The sequence below is a fragment of the Cupressus sempervirens genome, chromosome 11 (genome assembly GCF_028749045.1).
Source record: "Cupressus sempervirens isolate cs-2001-9-10 chromosome 11, ASM2874904v1, whole genome shotgun sequence".
NCBI classification, from domain to species: Eukaryota; Viridiplantae; Streptophyta; class Pinopsida; order Cupressales; family Cupressaceae; genus Cupressus; species Cupressus sempervirens.
Genome location: NC_143128.1, coordinates 244,562,974 through 244,577,783, shown reverse-complemented (window position 1 = coordinate 244,577,783; position 14,810 = coordinate 244,562,974). Strand labels below are relative to the sequence as shown.

Here is a 14,810-nt window from a genome sequence, read left to right as displayed (position 1 = left end):
TTTGAAGTCATGCGAATGGCTGCATATATAGGGAAAACACAGTACAAGATGAAAGAGATAATGATTATGCCAATGTGTGACTATGATAAGCAATGATCTATGTGATCAGTACAAGAAAAGATGTCATAATATCAAAAATGGTTAATGGCTGAAGCTTTTTAGCTGCAAGTTTATGAAGTTATAAATAAAATAAAATCCAGGAGAAGATAAAAGTGTCTATTACTTTTAAGGGTAAACATGTAATTTAAGGAATCTATAAAAATAATAAGTACAATGTAGCACTAATGGAGGCAGAGCTCAGCAAATTAAAGATGGCTTTTGATTAGAGTTTAAAGAACATCACTCCCTTGCCTCAACAATTTATGCCTATGATCAAATATTTTGGAGGCATTGTCTCAAATAATGACATTCATAATTTTCCTCTTCCTGATAATGCATCATGGAGTGTGATCTGAAATGTCAATGCAAAAAGCTACTATACAATTATATTCAGAAGCATTCTCCATCACTATTTATGTCTGTTATTCTTCATGAGTGCCTAAAACATGAATATTGTCTTTTGTTACATTTCTTTCTTTAGGGGATAGTGTACCCATTGTGGTCCTAATCATAATGTAATTTACTGCAACTGAGGTACTTATTTATGTTTGGCCTTGTATGATTGTGATCCGTCCTTCCATCTGTTTCTATCCTTGGGCTTAAATCTGCCTTCTCATTTGTTCATTATGAGATTTGTATAGTCTCCTACTTAAAGTATTTTCCTCCAAGTCACCAATGTCATATATGGCTTGTCTTGATATTATGTCCATGACATTCCTCAGTTTGTGCTAGTATGTAGAATATCAGATATTAGTTTATAATTCTCTTGTTGATTGTATATCAGCTGTATTACAAAAGACATCGACATTGTCAAATTATAATTGCCTCACAGTACATATTTATAGCATATTTATCTTCTTGATTGCATATCATTTATATTACATGGTATTCGCACAAGTTGTATCATCTCACACACTACATACTTTTCTAGTACTATGTTGTTAATGAATCATTCTGCATCAATAACACATGAAACTGCCAATTTTCCCAAGGTATAAAATAATAATCCTACATGCATTTTTAAGCTCCATGGAGCTTTATCTGCATAAGCTATAAGCTTTATGCCTTAGAATAATTGAAAAGTTGCAAGCTATTGATCCTTGCAGTAATACGTTGTAGTTGCAGAGTTCTGGATGCTTTTGCTCTGTCAAGGTCGAAAACTTATGATTATCATTGCTCTTAAAAGATATGCTACATGCTAAGGTTAGTGGAACTCCAAGACTATACATATTTCTTATGCCAGTGTGAACCACAAAAGTACTCTACACATGGCCCTTGTGAGATGAAATCTTATCAAAGGTTGGGAGCTCCCAGTTTCCCGAACACCATCAAATGTTTTTTCATGCCATGCCCCATGCCTTCTTTTTTTAAAGGGCTTCCAAGGAGAGTTTGTTCTCAACCTATGCACAGTCATGGAATAACAAGATAAGCTGTTAGTGGGAAGGAAAAGGCAAACTAGTTGTTGGAGGCTTTAACATGTCCGAATTATCTGTGTTAGAGACGATGATAAAAAAGATGCTTCCTTTTTGCTTCCAAATATTCATTACTAATTAAGGCCCCAGAAAGCTGCCTAAAGAAAAATTGCATGTTCTGCAATGATAAGATATCTCCAGGTTCTCTTCCAAAAATATATTTTTATTATCTGTCCATATGATTAGAGCCTATGTGGATCACCTTGAAGAGCACACAGTTATTCTGAAGTGGGGGAAATCAGCATAAGTATAAAAATAATTTTTACCAATTTAAATTTTATCAACTGCACTAATTATTTACTAAATTCCAACATCATGCATACAAGAACACATTAACATAATGTTTACATGGAAATCCTAATGTGAGAAAGCCATGACAAATTAAAGATTTTATATAAATCTTTTACTTATAAAGTTTGTAGGAACCAACCTTTTATTCAATTTGTGAGTGCCAGCTCATTAGAGGCACCAAAACCCTCCTCCGCTTCATGACCATCAACTCACTAGAGGCCTCACTACTTGAGCACCATCTCAATAAGAGACGCCAATCTCACCAATGTGAAGCATCGGCTTCACTAGTTCAAATTTCCACTTTCTCAAGGCTGCTTCGACAATGAAGGGTGGATGATCTTATTCTTCTCAAATTATCCTATAATACTTTTCTTTAAACTGTCATAATGTTCTTTTCAAATCTGCTATAAGCTGATTATAAATCTGCCATAAAGTTATCACAATCTCCTCTTCAAAGTCTGCTATGAACTCCACATAGAAAACTCTTCAATATGTTTCAGATTTCTCTTGTAAATCTTTGCATGAAACCCTTCTCACAAGTCTCATAATGTCGTCACAATTATGTTCATAGAGTTTATAGAAGTCTTCTTATAAAGCCTTTAAAACTCTGGAAATTTATGGCTCCTCATCAATCTTGTATATGTGTTAGATTGTATTCTTTTTCACCATTTACACTACTCAGTTCTCCACTCATATATTACTCCAACATACCTCTTCACCAAGAGAGCTGGCCCTTCCTTAGTGTGTAATATTCTTTGTAACAGAATTCTCTCTCTCTCTCTCTCTCTCCTCACTTTCCTTTTTGCACATTCATTCACACCTACTTACACTAAAATCTTCTTTCTATTCCATATACACACAATAACTCTCACATAATGATCATCTTATACCTTTCCAAGGGGAAGAATTTCTTTAGGGACATCTCCTTCCGCAAGTTAAGCATAACTCTCCAGACTTATGAAATAGCATTATATCTTCAACTTATTACAAAGTCACACCTTTAATATGAATCGAGACAACTCTGAGATAATCATGCTCTTCTATCAAAACTGGTTGCAGCCTTTCCACAAGTTAATAAATATAAATCGCCACCTTTTACTAAGTGTTTCGTTGCTTGCAATTATATTGAATTGCTGTTATATGAGACACTTAATCTATGTAAACTCTGTTTACATATATTAATCATGTTAATTACTTGTGATATTTATAATTGCTTGTATAATCCCTAACCGGATATTTGCCCCAAATCTCATACACAATCTCAGAAATTTTAAACAAATAATTTCATGCAATGCATTTAAGATTTCACCAGCAAAACCCCATAAAATAGCTAGATAAAAAGAAGTCCCAAAATGTTATTACTATAAATCCAGCAGAAATACATTTTCAGAAATAATATTTCATTGAAGTTCTTCAACAAAGCAACTAAAACTCGGGTCGTACTTACAAAAAATACAATGAGAGTGGATATGAAAAATATGAACCAGAAGCAAAATGTGAAACACCTGCACAATGGCTTCAATTGACAATGGGTTTCCGTCCTCTCACCTGCTGAAAGTTGTAGCCTTTGAAAGCTCTCCAAGAGAGAAAAATGAAATCCAACCAAGCATGCTGAAATGAGCTTACTCCTTTTAAACACAACCTAGTGACCCTTCACATTCCCTCTTTTGACTCTTAATTTCATTTTTAAAATAATACTTTTTCCCCATAAAGTGCCCATAACAATAAAGTGACATTTAATAATATGAACTTATTTTATATAGTCACTTTATTAATAATTCAATTAAATCGTTAGGCATTAAAATTCACTAATCAGATGTACTTAGACGAGCATGTGTGTTAGCTTGTCAGAAAGGTCTCTTGACGAGGCACTCCTAGTCCAACATTGAGGTGCCAAGAATATTGTGCCTACTAACTTACTAAAAATAGTAAGTGTTCGAAAAGCCCATTGAAACAATCCTGATTAGCCAACAACTGAAACTACCTAGGCTAAAAAATCAACTGATCCCAGAGAATACTTGGTTAGCCCACAAAACCAAGGCAGAAAAGGCTAACGGCGCAACAAAATTTTTAACCTTAAAAAGGGGACATGATAGTCCTTCCTTCCCAAAGATTGCTTGCCCCCAAGCAATCCACATTTATATGTTGGAACCAAATGCCTGGATCCAAGATCTGCCCCAAAACTGATGTTCTGTCCAAGCACTAGACTGGTGTAAATATCTCTAATCCTTAAGTTGTGAAGCAGCATAATATGACCAAAACACTAGTCAACTGAATGCCAAGATCCCAAAATATCTCAAGTGTATACTCAATTGGGACAACTTGCCATGTGCTCTTATTTTTAAAGAAAATGCTCTGTACCCAACTTCGTACCTCACTCACTTGTAACTACATACACCTCTCATCTCGAGGTGGTAGGAGCTTAACAATATACCAACCTCCATCAAGAATGGAATGCAACTATTCTCTCCTAACTCTTTGATTCTTAGCTCATGTGAATGCTCCACCTAGGTCCCAATTGAAGACCTTTGTGATGTCCCTGATGTCACTCACTCACTCCTGTAATACATACGCGAATGTATGATTATAATACCGCCCAACTTACACAATCACAATGCTACCACGTTGGAAATGGAGTAATTCAATAGTAGGTGTCAGATAAGTGAACATCTCAAAAGGGAGCAACTTAGAAAGCAAACTTGTCACACCTCCCTCAACTATGCCAACTATCCAAATTAGGCACACGTGGAATCCATCAGAATGAAAATGGGTCCAAGAAGGTCATCGTACTCTTGTTGCTCAACTCTAACCTCACCTTCATCATGCCAAAAATACTGAAACCTATCAGTGGAATCCACCCAAGCTATATAGCTAATTCTGTCCATACTCAGATCTCAAGACAAACTGCTCTCACATCCATCTTCCAAAAGGAGATACAAACCATTGAAGGAATTTGCAACCTCACAACTACATCCAACCTTTGCAAGACCACCACAGATGTGTTGACTCTGTAAGTAATCCAACCTGTAGCAACACCATAATCACCCTGTAACCCTAAATCTGCATGAGATTTCTATGATATTAACGTAACCAGCTTTCTCGGATACATACTACTATGATGGAAAATTGACTGGTGTCATTGCAAGTAATCTTGCGTAGCCACCTGAGTCAGATACTTGATCCCAACTTCTGAAGATGTTAGACCTCTGTCTGCGCCTCATCAAGTCCTCCACATCTGGATCAAATGAAAAATGATGAGCACTCCTCATTACATAGTCATGATAAATAACTCCAACCTCCATCAATGGCTCATCACTGAGTACAATCTGCCCATTGAATGCAAATGAATCATGCTCATCCTTATCAACTCTCACTGATGGCCTCCTCAACTCTCAAATCTTAATGTTGGGCTAAGGTAGAGCTTGCCAAATATAATTTTTGATTAAGCTCAACAATCTCATTTTTGCTTCATGAAGCGCCACTAAGGCAGCCTTTAAGGTGTCCTTAGTGTTTGAGAGCTCCCAAGTAAGGGTTCTTCTTTATTCTTCCTTAATGCCTTATAATAGATCTCTTGAGATTGAGAAGATGATCACGATCTGAAAGAAGATGTAGATAATCTGATTTCATTGTTTTCATTCCTTATTCACCTGCAAATGTGAGTAACTCCTCTTTTAGTCCCTTTTGTCTTTTCTCTAACTGCTCCCTCAAAAAATATATTCCAACCATCTCATATGTGTTATCAAAATGTGATAAAGTTGTGATAATCTAATTTTTAGTTACTTTCATTTGGCTTTCTAAATAAGGTGAACTAGTAAGTTTATGAGAGAAGTCAAATGCACATAAGGTGGGAGAGTGTGTTTCATCATACATATTCACGTCATAAATGTCATCTTTCATACCCAGTTGTGTATAGGAATTACGGGTTGTATTATGTTCAGAAACAAATTCATCACAAGAAGAAGCCATACAATATGTTGAGATTATCAAGTCTGGATGAAAATCAACATCAGCACTCATAAAGGATGTGGAGTCATCATCATTGGTTGATTGGGCAATCTTCCCCAATGCATTTTCAACATGCCCATCAAGAGCACTAGTGTAGGTAGCCCCACAAGAAACTTCTACCTCCATACTACCTATAATAGACTTGTGCCATTTTTGATATCTTTCACATGATAATGAGATGGCTGCAAATTGCTGGTAGTTGGTTGCCTTTCTTTTTCAAGACTGCCTATACCTTGTGCGGTACATTCTCCTTCATTGCCTTCAATGAAGAATTTGATTATTTTGTTTTGATCTATAACAAAGGGTAATCACCGAGTGTTGAATGGAGTTGGCTGGTAGCTGGAAATGATTGTGATTAGAGATGGGGAATGTCTCATTGTGATTTGGTTTGATATTTGGAAATAGGATTAAAGATCTAACAATGCACTTAAATCAGAAATGAGTTTTGAATCATGAATTTAACTTTGAAATATATGAGTGGATGATATTGGAATTGTTGGTTGTGTTTTCAAGTTTTCTTAACAAAGATGATGGGCCTTATGATGATTGGATGCTAGTAAGAATGGATTGGTAAAGATATTGAGTATATGAAGATGATTAATTGATTGTGCCTCTAGAAATATGGATTTGGACAATAACATGTGAAGAATGAAGATTGGATCAAATGGATCCTAGAAGATTGGTTGATTTTGTAAGATGCTCTATGTTAGTATTTGTCTTCAACATGAGTGGCTCCTTAATTCTCTTCAAATGGAGTTGATATCTTAAGCATGTGAGCTGCTGCTTTATTCTTAATAAAGTCAGCATATAATGAAGTCAGCTATTAAGACATAATCAAAGATAAATGCTCATTGGCTTCAAATCTGGTGAATTTGAAGTGTTACTATTGTTCGAATCAAAAAGTTACTTCTGGCATAATTGAGATTAGGTATTTTTTCATCTATCTAGTGTATATTGTATGGTATGAATATATCTATTGATCACTGTCATTGCATCGAAAATATTGTGTGACTGAGGATTGATAATCTATATCCTACACCACACCAATCTGTTTACATTCATTGTAAAGGTTATGCTCACCACCGTATGAACAACCTAACCTTTGTACATCACTGTATGGAGCCCCCTCCACCACTGTACGTCATCCTTCTTCCATCTCTGTATGCCACCCTCCATCCATCACCATATGACCACAACCTTCTTCACGCATCATTTGGCATTTAACCTCCGTACGTTGTTGTTTGACCATACAGGATGGAATTGACAATCAAACTATTGAACAACATTCTTGTCTTCAACATATGACATTCTGATCTTCATTGTATGACTTGCTACTCAGAGTTGCCACTACTCCCACTACCATACAAAAAAAGTGGGCATCATAGAATTTTTCAATTCAGAGGTAGCGCGGGGACACTTGAAGGTGATCTGAACCACAAGAACATTATAGTGGTATCGGAGCTGGTGATCTTGCTACATTGTTGGGATGATTGAGAGATTTTGGGGTTTGGATCACACTATGGTGCCCAGTAGCAATGGAGAGTGGTGGTTGAAGGCACTACAACAGATAGGAAAGCAGTGATTGTATTAACCTTCCTCTAGATATATGGGAAGTATGTTTCTACGAGGTGGACCAATCGCCTTCAAGATTTAAGTATCCTTGCTCCAATCAAGGTTGCCTTAGGTCAACCCAGTTTGTTGAGACACCATGACAAGGAAATCAAGTTGGTGACTACAACATGTCTAAGTGAGATTTTTAGAATCTTGGCTCCTCAAGCACTATATGATGATGACACCATTGATAGAGATATTGCATTTGGTCATTGACATCTTTCGGAGCCTTGATGACATTAGCGGTGATCCTTTCGGTAGGAGATTTACAATATTGGAGAATTGTGCAAATGTCAAAGTAAGTAATCTCCTCTTAAATCTAGAGTTGCAAGACTTGATTCATGATACGTTTCATCATTTCTTAGTCACGATCAAGGAACATCATGATAATAAGATTTCCTTTGCCATGGAGAATATTATGATTTCATGCATTGAAGAGATGGAGGAAAAATCCCAACCCATTATATCTATGCTATGGGCTTTTCGTAGTCTAGAATGTCTGCCTTCTATTGTAACATGTAAATTGGTCAATAACGTATTCAAGCATTGTGAAGAGAAACTTATGTCTCCTTTGCACAAGTGAGAGAAGGTGGGCAAAGGCAATAAATATGATGCACTACATGAGGGAGATGAAAGCATAATTATAAGATTGTTCCAATTACACGAGGACCTTGATTTTGCTATTGCACAAACACATAAAGAACACCTAAGCCTATATGATAACCAAAAATGTGAAGATGATGTTGGCATGAAACCTACCAACTCAACATTGATTGATCAAAGACATGAGGTTCGCCACTAATCCTTTTCATGGGCTAGGCCCACAATTGGTTGAGTATGGAATCCTTTCTTTTGTGCAACATGCAATGTAAGTGGTCCCTACTTTTCCAAAAGAATTGCAACCACATGGGATGAACAAGATGTAGATGAGCTTTTGGGTTCCAGATCATTCTAGGGGAGTTATTGAATAGCATGATGATAGGATTGTAGGGGATCTTGACATCAATATCTTTGAGAATCGATGATGATGGGAGATTAAGGAGATACTCCAAGAGATGTGTAGAGGAATTATCTATGACTAGATCCTTCTTTGTCTGTGGTTGTATCTGTGCTTGTGTTCGTGTTCATGGCTATGCCCATACTTATGTTTGTGCCTGTGTTTGTATTTGTGTTTGTGGTTGTCTATACCAATGTTCGTGTTTGTGTCTGTATTGGCATCGACATCCGCATCTGCATTCGTGCCCATGTTTGTGTTTGTGGCCATGGTTGTGGCTGTGGCTATTGTTGTGCCCATGTCTGTGTCTGTTCTCATGTCCATACTTGTGTCTGATCTGCATCAGCATTTGTGTTAGTGGCTGTGGTTGTGTCTATGGCCATGCTTGTTGTATCCGTGTTTGTGTCTGTGCCTGTGCCTGTGCCTGTTGTATCCATGATTTTGTCCATGTCTGTGCCTGTGTCCGTGTCCGTGTACATACGCTTTTTTGTGTTCGTCTCCGAGTCCATGTCCATGCTCATGTCGTGTTCGTGTCCGTACTTGTTCCCGCATCTACATCTACCTCTACATTTGTGTCTGTGTTTGCATTGCATCTGCATTTGTACTCGTGTTATCACTTGCAACCATGTTTGTGTCCGCGTCCATTCTCATACCTGTGTTTGTGTTCGTGTTCCTTATCCCCATTTGCATTTGTGGCCACGTCTGGAGGTATGTCTTGTCCAAATGTGTCTCGTGTCCATGTTCGGAGGTGTGTCTTTTGTGCTCCAAAGCTGTGTGCCCATATTGAATGGTTTCCTTCTTATACGGTACGACCAAGACATCATCATTCCCATCGATCATTAGATATGTACTACCATACGACCCCTCTTGTTAATGCATATGGTCAATTCTTTCACACCATACAAACTATCATTCAACAACTTATGATTAGTTTTTCCTCCAGACAATCTAGAATTGATATTGCACGACAACATTCAGTCTTGCGATAGAGCATGTTGGTACAAACAGATGGAGTTTTGTAATGTCCCCTTTTCTTGGACATTAGAAATGTTAAAGTCGTATTATTTATAATATTAAGATTGACTTGGAGAGTGTGGACTCAAAATATTGAAGGTCAATTTAATGTTATAAAGTGGGCAAAAAGGACAAGTGGAGATAAGACGAAAAGTTAGGAGTGAAGTCAAAGAGTCACACCTGTGGGGATAAAAGGAGAAGAGATTCTTTCATTTGGACATGCTTGGATTTATTATTTAGATTTCAGTTCTCTCTTGGGAGAGTAATCAGAAAGCTTCAGCTTTCAGCTAGTATGAGGACGTAGCCCCTTGTGCCGGCAGACAATGGACACAAACCCATTGTCCTTAGAGATGTCACATCAGGTGTCTCACATGTGCTTATAGGTTCTTTTCTTAAGTTTTCCAATCTGACTACGAAGCTGTATTTAGGATTAGATTTTGGAAGTCGGTTATTGTATTGCTGTTGTATAATGCAATAACGTTGTTTTAAGGAGTTTTATGTGAGTTTATTGGTTTTATGTTGTTGGTTTGTAACACATTTTATATGCTTGAATTCTTGAATATTATTTTGACAAGAACGGATTATTATCTTGTGGAGAATCTTTTGTTTTTATTATTGTATTGTATTACATTTGCCTATGTTCGAGTTTTGAATGCTATATTCAAGAAGTTGGATAAATATCTGTTGGAGTTTCTACTGGTTTCGATTAATACATCTGCATATGTTTAGTTTTGAATATATTTTGGGTTAGAACGAGTAAATATCCGGTTAGGGATATTTCAGTAGTATCAGAGCCTAGTTTTTGCCAACCTGTTGGGTATAGCCAGAGGTTCAATCAAAGAGGGTTTTCTTGCCAGCTCGTGAAGAACTTTTGGGGAGTTTAAGACTCAGTTTTAAGATTCATTCAACGAGTTCAAAACTCGCTTGAGTTGTCTTTACTGCAAGAAGCAGCGAGTTGGGGATATTTCAAAACTTGTGGTTGGATGTAGACCTAACCAGAGTTTGGTCCATTTCTGAAAATTCGTACCTGTGCTTCGAGAGAGCAGGATTCCACGATTGAAGTTTTGAGGGAAATCATTCTCAATCTTAAAGAAAATCTGTAATGAGGAGTTTAACCCCGGTTCGTAATTACCAGAAAATCGAATCAGGTATAGTGGTTTTGATGGTGGCAGAAGCAAATTTGGTATCATTGGGCAATTACATATATGAGGTGTTGAAGTTGCACATGGGTGAAAACGACATCCTTAGAACTCACAATGAGCTGGAAGAAGGAAGATTTGAGACAGCCTTAGCATCGTGGTTTGTATTGGACTAGTAATAAGTGTGTGGCTCATCGTGAAGTTATCAAGATTGGAATATTGGCGGGTCACTAGAGCTCATTGCAAATGCAGAAAGTTTCGTCTTCTTAAGTCATGCCGTAAGAGTGAATTTATTGGTACATACCAAGAGCATATTTACTGTGTTACTACATGGAAATTTATAAGTTGTTGGTCAAACTTGGTCCTGAACAATATTCTTGGACCTAACATAGTTTGCTAGTCGTGTACGAAGTGTTGGAAATATATGTATTTAATGTTGCTTTGTGTTGTTGGGTGTTGGAGAGTCAGGCTGTAGGCAGAAAAACCCTCCTTCCTCTACAGTTATCGGGAATGACAGTTCATTTAAACTCTTACGGGCCTTAATGATTTAATGGCTATCTCCCATGTCACCTGAATGAGTTTACACATTGATCATAAATTTTCGATTGTTGCTGCAAATTGGGAAAATTGCATACAGGTGGTCAACGCTAGAAGAATGTAATTGACATTGGCAAGGTAAATGGTTGGAGGAAGATACTGAAAGAGGAGTAATGTTCTACTGTGAATAGAAATAAATATTATTGGCAAAGACATTATCTAAAGGTACCATTACATTAAAGGTTTTCATGTAAGTTGTGCAGTTTGGAGTAAACAAACTTCTTCTATTAGCTTAGGTAAGCTGGGTAAAAGAGCTAGTTTGCTGTGAGGAGTATGTAGGTCCGTCTGACCAAATATTAGTTTAACACTCTTAGAAATCGGGTGATATGCAGTGAACAACCCATTGATGGGGTTCAGCAAAGTCTGTAGTCGCATGTACTATCATGGCTGCTCAAAATGCCAAAAGTAACCGAAGATGTCGTGGGTAAGAGTCAAATGTTCCTTAAATCACACAAAAACCCATCGTGTGACCTCAAAATGATAACGTCTACAGTGTAGTAGTATTTCTGGCAATGTGGAGGAAAGTCGACGCAACCAGCAAAGTGTACTGGGTAGCAAGAACTTAGCAACACGTGGCCAGAGAAAATTAAGGCTAACGATTCATTGTTGACAGTAAAGGCCAAAAAGGGAAGACAAACGACAATTCTACTATAGCCGTTACCGGGGGGGGGGAAGTTACTCTTACAACTGTCATACCTGTGCCACTGCGGATTTCTACTTTATTATCATTTTTGAAGGAGTCCAAATTTGTATTTGGTGCCGTTAGAAACTCTTCCCCATGGCGAATTTTATGCAAGCAAGTGGAGCCGTTACAGGCAAATTTCTAGAGTAATTATGCCAGTCTGAACATTATTCAAAGTTTCCAGATTATGCCACAAAAGCATTAGTATTAAAATATTAGCCAATTGGGAGTTACTTAGCGACGAAAAGGGTACCGACCAAGTTTTTGTGATGGATAAGTGCTTGTATTTCTGATTTATGAAGGATTAGTGAACCACCAAATATAGTAGTGCCGACACGTACATGTAACTATCTGCTAAGCATGTAAGTGATTTGTATACACTATACACACTCGTCGTTGCAAAATCTTGCCACCACCTTTGTCGTGAAGGATCATGAGTCATCAAGTATTCTCTAAATTTGGTTTTGACAGAGCTTTATCACAACATCTGGTTGATGGAGAAAATGGCAGTTACAACGTGAAAGTAGATTACCTCAGCTGGTTTTATCAAGAGTGGCAGAAAGATTTGTTTCTGCATAGGAAATAGTGGAACTACACTCATATGAGATTCTAAAATTCTATTTGCATAAAATTGTGAGGTTAATAATTTGAGCAGCTTTGGAAAGATACATTTTAGGCGTTTGTAAAGGTTCTAAAATTTATGATTACCAGCATTACAAAAATTGGAGTTAAGAGAGTTTCAGATTTATGGCAGATCTGATCAACTTGCAGGCATCACAGATGTAATGCATTAAGCTTCAAGGGTCTTGCAAATATTCTATTGGCAACTCTTCAAATCTGAGATTAAGCAGTGGTGGTGACGAAGGTTTCAATCAACTTGGTGACTAGCATTTAGACTGAGATAGTTGTGCAGGAGATGGTCACAAATTCTAATATCTAGCATGGGGACTTAGGCACCGATTAACAATTGTCAAAGATATATGCTATTGTGTGATAAACAGTGTGTCACAGTGTGACTGCTATTTCAGAATATTCTGGATTACTTAAGTTGTGGTTTCAACTTATGTTATGATTGCTGCATATATACAAGCACTACCTCATTAAAGTGGAAGTGTGTAATAACTATTTGCAATCGAGAGCAGGGCTTTCTACCAGCAAGCTTAGAGTTTGACAAACTACAACAGGCGTTCGGTAACAACATTCAATGGGAAAAGATTTGGATAAAATCAAGAAGGATACTATGAAGCCACAAAGGCGATTAGCTTAGAATTCTGAATCCGATATAAGAGCAGAAATACTCGACATTTATGGAGAGTATAAAGAACTGCCTACCTGAATTCAAAATGATTTATCATCAGTGATTACTTGGAGCTTCATCTAGAGTAGCAAAATAAGACAAATAAGGCAAAAGGAAAGTACTTTGAATTGGTTTAGGATCTCTTTGAAAAAGACCAATGCGAAACTTTGTATGAAGAGTTTCCAATGGATCAAAATCAGCTTTTAAAGGGGTTTAAACTTGAAGAGCAACCAATTACCAGTGATTTACAGCCTTCCCGTGATCACATAGGAGATGTTACACAGGGTGCAAGTTTCTATGTTGGGAATTTGGAGGTTAGCTTTGATAAGCAAGTTGAAGAGAACGGTTGCACACGAAGTATGAGTGGTTTGTTGCCTTGGTTTGATGAGTCTTCATTTACAAATGATAACATGATAACATTCGGATCTTTGCATACAAATCAAGAGTACAGGGGAAAGAAGGCCTATGATTTTGACGGGTGTGACGAACCATATATTTCTGATGTCCATGACATGAATTTGGTGGAACAATCTAAGATGACGCTGAAAGACGATGAACCGTTCCAACATGACGATAATAAAGTGCATGCATTAAAGAACCAACTGAAGGTTAGTGAAAACATGATTGAGGCGTCTTTGGTACATTATAACAACACTCACAAGATGGTTGAGGATCTCTACACGAAGGTTCAAAAGGGAGTGGAAGAAGAATAGCTTGTTTCTGATTTGCAAGTGTTCAAAACAGCTCGAGAAACTATGAAATCAAATTATTTATATTTGCTTTCCGACAAGGATAACATTCTTAAGGTTGCTGAAATACATGTTGATCAGCTGAAAAAGGAAAGGAATGGGATTATGGAGCTCAATATGGAGCTTAAGTCTACTTAGGAGGCTTTGGATGAAACTCGATTTTCTCTTCAGGAAGCAGAAAATTAGATCAAGGTCACGAATCGCTCTTGGGAACATGAGGGTAAGGTGAGGCAATAGTTTTTCAAAGAAGTCAATATTAAGCTTGATAGCATTCAGCAAACTTATGACTTGGACAGTTGTCCTAAAAGACCAAGTACCAAAGTTTCAGATCACATTCAGCTTATTGACAACCCCATGTTTGAAGTAGATGCTGGTTGGATTTCCGATAATCCTCTTTTTGAGATAAACGAGGACTCTCCTTTTGATTATCACGAAGAAGATGATTCTAATTTCAGTATATGGAATCCTGGTACGGTTTCTAGCAATGAATATGGGTCACAGGATGAAAGTGGTGAATTGACTACAGTTGATCGTCATTGGATCAGTTCTAGTAAGGTTTCTGATTTCACCCCATACAGGAGTTGGATGGACTTATTGCATCGACCATCAGATAGATCTTGGTGGAGTATTCATGAGAGTTATGTTTCAATCACAAGGAACGGATTTTCAACATCACTCTTAGTCATAGTACCTATGTACTCAGAGTTTCTCTAGATTGATGACGGCAATATGGTATTTGATGCGCCCATGGTGTTATTTTCAATTTTTGAGTGGCTGGCTTCTAACATCATCTATTTAGGTCGGGTTGTCACCTTCTACTGGGTTATGCATAGTTCATTGATACATTTCTACCTTATCAT

At 37.3% G+C, this 14,810-nt stretch overlaps 1 protein-coding gene across 7 annotated transcripts in view; it reads left to right on the top strand.

Moving 5' to 3' along the window:
• LOC149529059 (uncharacterized) overlaps positions 1 to 14,810 on the top strand; it is an 88,981-nt gene that overhangs the window by 60,237 nt on the left and 13,934 nt on the right. The window lies entirely within an intron of this gene.